Genomic DNA, 6,003 nt, shown 5'->3' with positions numbered 1-6,003 from the left:
AAACAAGGAGTTGGCAGGCACGCCCACACGGATCTGGCCTTAATGCAAATAGAGTCTGGCGGTAACAGGGGCTGTGAACCCGAAAACTCAGTGTAAATTGCGTTATCGTTGGTGTACCGCGCTATTAGCGCATGTTCTGAGTGCGCGCTAATAGTGCCGCGGGAAATGCGTCACCGCCAAAACGGGAAACAAAGTGATGGCCATTTTGGAAATCCCAATCCACCAAAAATCACAGCCACGGGAAGCCATCCACACCAAAAAACACAGGAAAATGTCCCAGGAGCATGTCAGGGGCAGGTCTGCCATGGACAGGGTGCATAAACCCAAGTTTTTAGACTCTAAACTGGCTCTAAACTAAGACGAGGTGGCCGAGTGGTTAAGGCGATGGACTGCTAATCCATTGTGCTCTGCACGCGTGGGTTCGAATCCCATCCTCGTCGGATTCCTTTTAATATCATATCATATCATAATGTTGTCGCGCCTTGAAACACTTGTGTATAGGCGCGTTACAAATATCATATCATATCATATCATATCAAGACTGGTGGAGGAGGTAATTGCCAGTTCAGGATGAGCTGTATGCCCAACAGCAGAAAAAAACATGCTCACAGTGGCACACCCAGATCTCGAAAGCCATCAGCCAGAAGGTGACAGCAGTGGGCCGTGTCCCCAGGGATGGAGAGTGCTTCAATGACTTGCAGGTCCGTGTCTGGGGCCTCCTGGCCCAGCACAGGAGTGAGTCCATGGGGACTGGAGGAGGGCTACCACCACCAGCACCAGAGCGTACGCCATGGGAGGAGCAGTGCAGCACCCTCATCAACATGACTTAGATTGAGGGATTGGGAGGAGCGGAGGCAGGCACTGCCACCCAGGAGGTTGCAGGTGAGTCACCCCCTGCTTGCAAAGAGCATTGTGAGTAGCCCACAAGTCCATTCCCGGTGTGAATGTCTGACATCCGGGCACTGTGAGTGGGTGCAGTGCATGTGGTGTTCCACAGCCACAACAAAACAGAAGAGGCAGGGGATACCAGGAATATCTTGGTACTATGATCTGGCCTGGATAGAACCTATGTATTTATGTTAACATCAGAGATCATAGTACTTGTGTTTCTATGTGGTGAGCTCAGGCGTAGTTATCTCATGTTGACAGTCACCATTTCATCATAACTTCAAAGCATTGTGAAGAAAACGTGTCTCTAAACAGTGAGATGAAAGGCATTCAATTCAAATCAAAGGACTCTCTCTAATAATTCAATATTTTTATTAATAAGTAGAAAAAACATCGTAAAAGATTTATCTCATTATTTTTTAAAAAAACATCACAAGTGTCAAAGTCAGTGTAAACATTTACCAATCTGAGAAAATCACTGGTTCTTCTGATAAAATACATCGTTCTCATCTAAAACCACATCAAACCATACACCAAACATACCTCATTCATACTCAGATGATTCATCATTTCATTCATGACTAATATCTAAATCATCACTTAAAAACAACATCCTACAATACAACAATACCACTTTGTGTCCATTACAAATATGAACAGTAGGATTTAACAACTGAGTCGACCTCAATTATTTGGTCTAGTACATCACAAAAAGGCCCATATCATTTATATCAGTGCTGTTACTAATGACAGCACATTCCAAACCCGACATGTTTCTTTCTGTACAACGATTATTCAACAGAAATTCTTCAGGGGCACAACAGTTCAGCGTTGTCAAAGGAACGTCAGTGGAATTAGGAACATGTAGACTACACCAACAACTCACAGCTGGTCTCTAATTCTGGTGTTCACTTGGCACGCTCATCTCAACAAAAATGATGGTGCAGTGTTACCGTTTGCATGGTCATGATCCGCAATCTTAGGGACGGATGCAGAAATGTAGAACCCGATGATTCACAAGGGCAGGTCCTCACAAACCTCTTATATCAGAGAGTGTACCAGGACCCACGACTGGACCCTTGTATCAGTGCACCCAAGTGACCCCAGGTATCCAGACTAGTCACAGGTGCATCCAATGTAGAAATGTAAGCACCATGGCACACACATCCGTGGCCTGGGCACAGCAACGTCAGGTGTGCGTGTGTATTACTAACCAACCCTCACTGACAGCGGCATGCCAGCTGTAAATTCACATCAGACATATGAAAATGCCACCCCAACAAGTCAGAACTGTGTTGCCCCCATGTAGTACGCCCCAACAATCCCAACATTGCAAATACCAAACAGGTCATGTCCAAGCATGATAGAAACTGTCCTCTTACCCCCTTTAAACCATAAAATGCATGAAACTATTTAAGTTGCCCTTTCCTCATACAACACCTTATGTACCCTACAGGAACGCAGGCATCAACTGAGGGCAATGTGGAATAAGAGGAGGCAGGCCCATCCCGACATCCGCCCAGACGCACCTCCACAGGCACCACCATCCCGTGAAGGCACCGTCACAAAACACCAAGGCAGAGGACACACCCCAGTGCAGCAGGGCGTCACCACCTCAAAGGCCCCACGCCACCAGGGGGTAACTGCCTCAATGGCCCCAAGTCACCAGAGTGTCTCTGCCTCAACGGCCCCAAGCCACCAGGGGGTCACCGCCTCAACGGCACCATGACACCAGGGGGTCACCGCCTCAACGGCACCAAGTCACCAGGGTCGCAGGATGTCGAGGTTGCGACCAGTGCAACCACCCCAGAGGACGGCAAATCATCCAGTGAGGAGCAGCATGGGGCACTGCTGTTGTCACCAATTCCCATCCGGATCACCAAATGGCCACAACGCAAGTGAAACCGGAAGCCTGTTTTTAGTGAAAGCCACAGTCCCCATGTCTCTGCACGCCAATAACATGCGCACACACCAGTGGTGGATGAGGGCACATCCTCATATGGGTCACCTGCTGGCAGCCTCTACATCCACGGTAGCCCCACCAGACAGGAAGCCACGACTAGCAATAGCACCCCACTAACCCCCCGTAGACCTGCCAGGCCAATCAGCCAGACAGGTAACATACCCACAGCTCTGGAAACAGCAATCACGGCACGCCTGGACGTGATAGAAGCAAGTCAGATGTGTATTGAGGGCATGGTGGTCCAACACAACAGCCACATCAAGGCCATCAGCTGTGCAATTCGGGGGGCAGCAGAAACTATGCCGCGGGACAATAACCACACCTGTAATGTTGTGGTGTTGTGTACTGAAGCTCTCACAGGGTTTGGGCAGAGAATCTGCAAACTATGTGAGGTGCAATCTGCGCATGCTGACCAGATGCGTGAGGCCAATAACCTCCTCCACCAGCAGCTGCAGTTGACTGCATTGCTGCCATCAACATCAACAACCCCCACCGAGGGCTCCCTACAGGTTTCACCCAGGCGTCGTTCCCTGCGCCATTCACAACGTCGCTCACTATAAGATGGAGGACGTGGAAAGCATCAATGTCCTTCCTCGTTGGACAATGCACTGTTGGCCTAAGGGCCGGGCACATGGACCCATATGCACTGCATTGGGGAGGGGGGAATGTTTGCTGGGGAGTTGATGGGGGAATGGGGGAATGTGTGCTGGGGAGTTGGTGGGGGAGGGAAGAATGTGTGCTGGGGAGTTGGTGGGGGAGGGTGAATGTGTGCTGGAGAGTTGGTGAGGGCAGGGGGAATGTGTGCTGGGGAATTGGTGGGGAGGGGAAATGTGTGCTCGGGAGTTGGTGGGGAGGGGGTATGTTGCAGGCTAATTAAAGCCCGTTGAAACTTGACAGAAAGTGTGGACATTCATGATTGTGTTCAAGTGGCATCAGGTAATAATATCGCCACATATATGGTTGCTGTAAATAATATTGCCGGGTAAATGTGACCATTTTTCGGCGTTATTTTTGTATGGCGATATTTTTTTGGCGATATTATTACATGGAACTGTTCAAGTGCAGTTTATTTGACAAGTGATCTTTGTGACATGTACCCATCGACGAAATAAAAAAAATGGTCAATAAATGACTGTCTGGCCAACCTCCCCTCCTTCACCCCATCCCTGTGTGCACTGGCCCCAGCAACTGGCACATGGCCATCCACTGCCTGTTTTGCATCAGCATCAGGGGGTAGTGGCACATACCTACGGCAACAGATGTTGTGCAGCATGTTACAGGTGAGTACAATTTTTCCAACTTTTTCAGGTGCATTCATCTGTGCCCCTCCTGTATGGTCTAGGCACCGGAAAAGTGCCTTCAGCAAACCAAATGTCCTTTCCACACATAGGCGGGTACAACTATAGGCATTGTTATATGCCAGCTCTGCAGGAGTTTGTGGATTTCGTACACGGGTCAGCAGCCATGTGAACTGCAGGTATCCGGAATCACCTGCAGGGGACACATTGTGTACATTACGCCTAGGTCGCTTCAATGGGTGTGCAAGGGATATGCATCAATTCTCCATGCACTATGGTCATGTATGTGTGCAATGGGTACATGCTATGTCATTGGCATATTGGTATAAATCCATCATCTTTAGGGACATGCACAATCTGACCCCTACATGCAGCCTGTGTCAATGAGTAATGTTACATTTGCATGCACTTGGTGTTAATGTACTTGTAGCACTGTTTCATGGACTATGTGTATGGATATGTGTGTGACACTCATGCTGAACAAGTACCGTCATTTTTCCACTTGTCCTTTGATTATGGTGTCTTCATGCACATCAGGTTTGCTCTGCAATGTGTGCCATTTCCCTTGAAGGCAACTTTCTACATGCACCCCCCTGCGTTTTATTGCTACAGTGGTACATCCCATACGTCAGGATTAGGCTCCCGTCATATCTACCTGTTCATGGACAATGTTTAATAGTAATGGGTTGTGGGTTGTGGCTGTCTCTGTGGCTAATTTGTCTTTTGCTATAATGCACATTATTTTGAAATGTTTGCATGCATGTAAATGGGCATTCATGGGTCACTCTCTCAGGGATATTCATGGTCACACATTTCCCAGCACATCTACAGTGGTTTGGTGGATGGGATTTCCATTGATCTCACTTAGCATTCCTGTGTGGTGCCCTGGGGGATGTTGGTCTTGGGTGTCAGGGTGAGAAGCAGCACTGCAACACAGACATTGTGGTTGTTGTGTTTCCAAATGTGATTGTGAATTCACAAGTGTGTGCCCTTCAACCTCTATGTGTTCTGGTGTGGGGGACATGCGCAGGAGTCCTTGTTTGCCACACATTCATGGAACTGGTGCTGTGCTGGCTGTGTCTCCTGGTGGCATGCAAGGATTCCTGTCTGTCCGCCCCCTTTCATCTGGTGTACCTTGGCATGCATTTCATGCAGGATTTGCACTCAACCACTTTCTATGTGTGTTGGCCTTGGTACCTCTCCATGTAAGCTGGCAGTGTGCTGTTGTGCAGCACCATGGAGTCGTGGGTGGATCCTGGGTAACGGGCGCAGCAGTGGGTGATAGTCAGGTCTGGGCTACAGGTCATCTGCACATTGAGCAAATGGAATTTCATCTGATTCTGTAGGCTGCCTCATAGTCACTGGGTGCTACAAGTGTGGCATGTGTGCAGTCTAGGGATGCAATCACGTTGGGGAGTTTGGCAATGGCATAGAAGTCTGCCTTGACTTTGTTGACCTGTGCCTGGGTTGCAGGCAATGATATGTGTTCATTCACATGGCGCAGCAGTGCATCCAGCACCTGTCCCAGCATGGCACTAAATGTGGACTGGGCCATACCATGCATCATGACAACTGTGTGTTGGAAGCTGTCAGTTAAAGCTTCACGAGTTGGGGCACAGCGGTGCGTATGGCTATCCGGCTAGCTATGTCACCTTGGATTGTGTCCAGCAACTGGGTGATGGTTGCCCAGTCCAGCCTGTAATCAGATACCAACTGACCTCAATCAGGGCCCTGGGTGTTGGCCTGACCCTGGGGATGGCTGTCCTCCCTGCTGGTGCGGTTCTCCTCCTCCCCCGCCCCCTGTGCTCCCTGTGCCCTGGGCTGGTTGTCAGGCCTCTGTAGCTCCTGGTGCCT

General features: G+C 49.3%; 1 non-coding gene across 1 annotated transcript; it reads left to right on the top strand.

Annotated features, from left to right (window-relative positions):
- The first annotated feature begins 358 nt into the window (after positions 1-358).
- TRNAS-GCU (transfer RNA serine (anticodon GCU)) lies at positions 359-440 on the top strand. Its single transcript has one exon. It is a non-coding gene; the product is annotated as a tRNA-Ser (tRNA).
- Positions 441-6,003: the final 5,563 nt, after the last annotated feature.

The sequence above is a fragment of the Ambystoma mexicanum genome, chromosome 11, assembly GCF_040938575.1.
Source record: "Ambystoma mexicanum isolate Mex_15411 chromosome 11, UKY_AmexF1_1, whole genome shotgun sequence".
Lineage (NCBI taxonomy): Eukaryota > Metazoa > Chordata > Amphibia > Caudata > Ambystomatidae > Ambystoma > Ambystoma mexicanum.
Note: the sequence above shows the minus strand (reverse complement) of the source record. Positions and strands in the feature narration are given on the sequence as shown.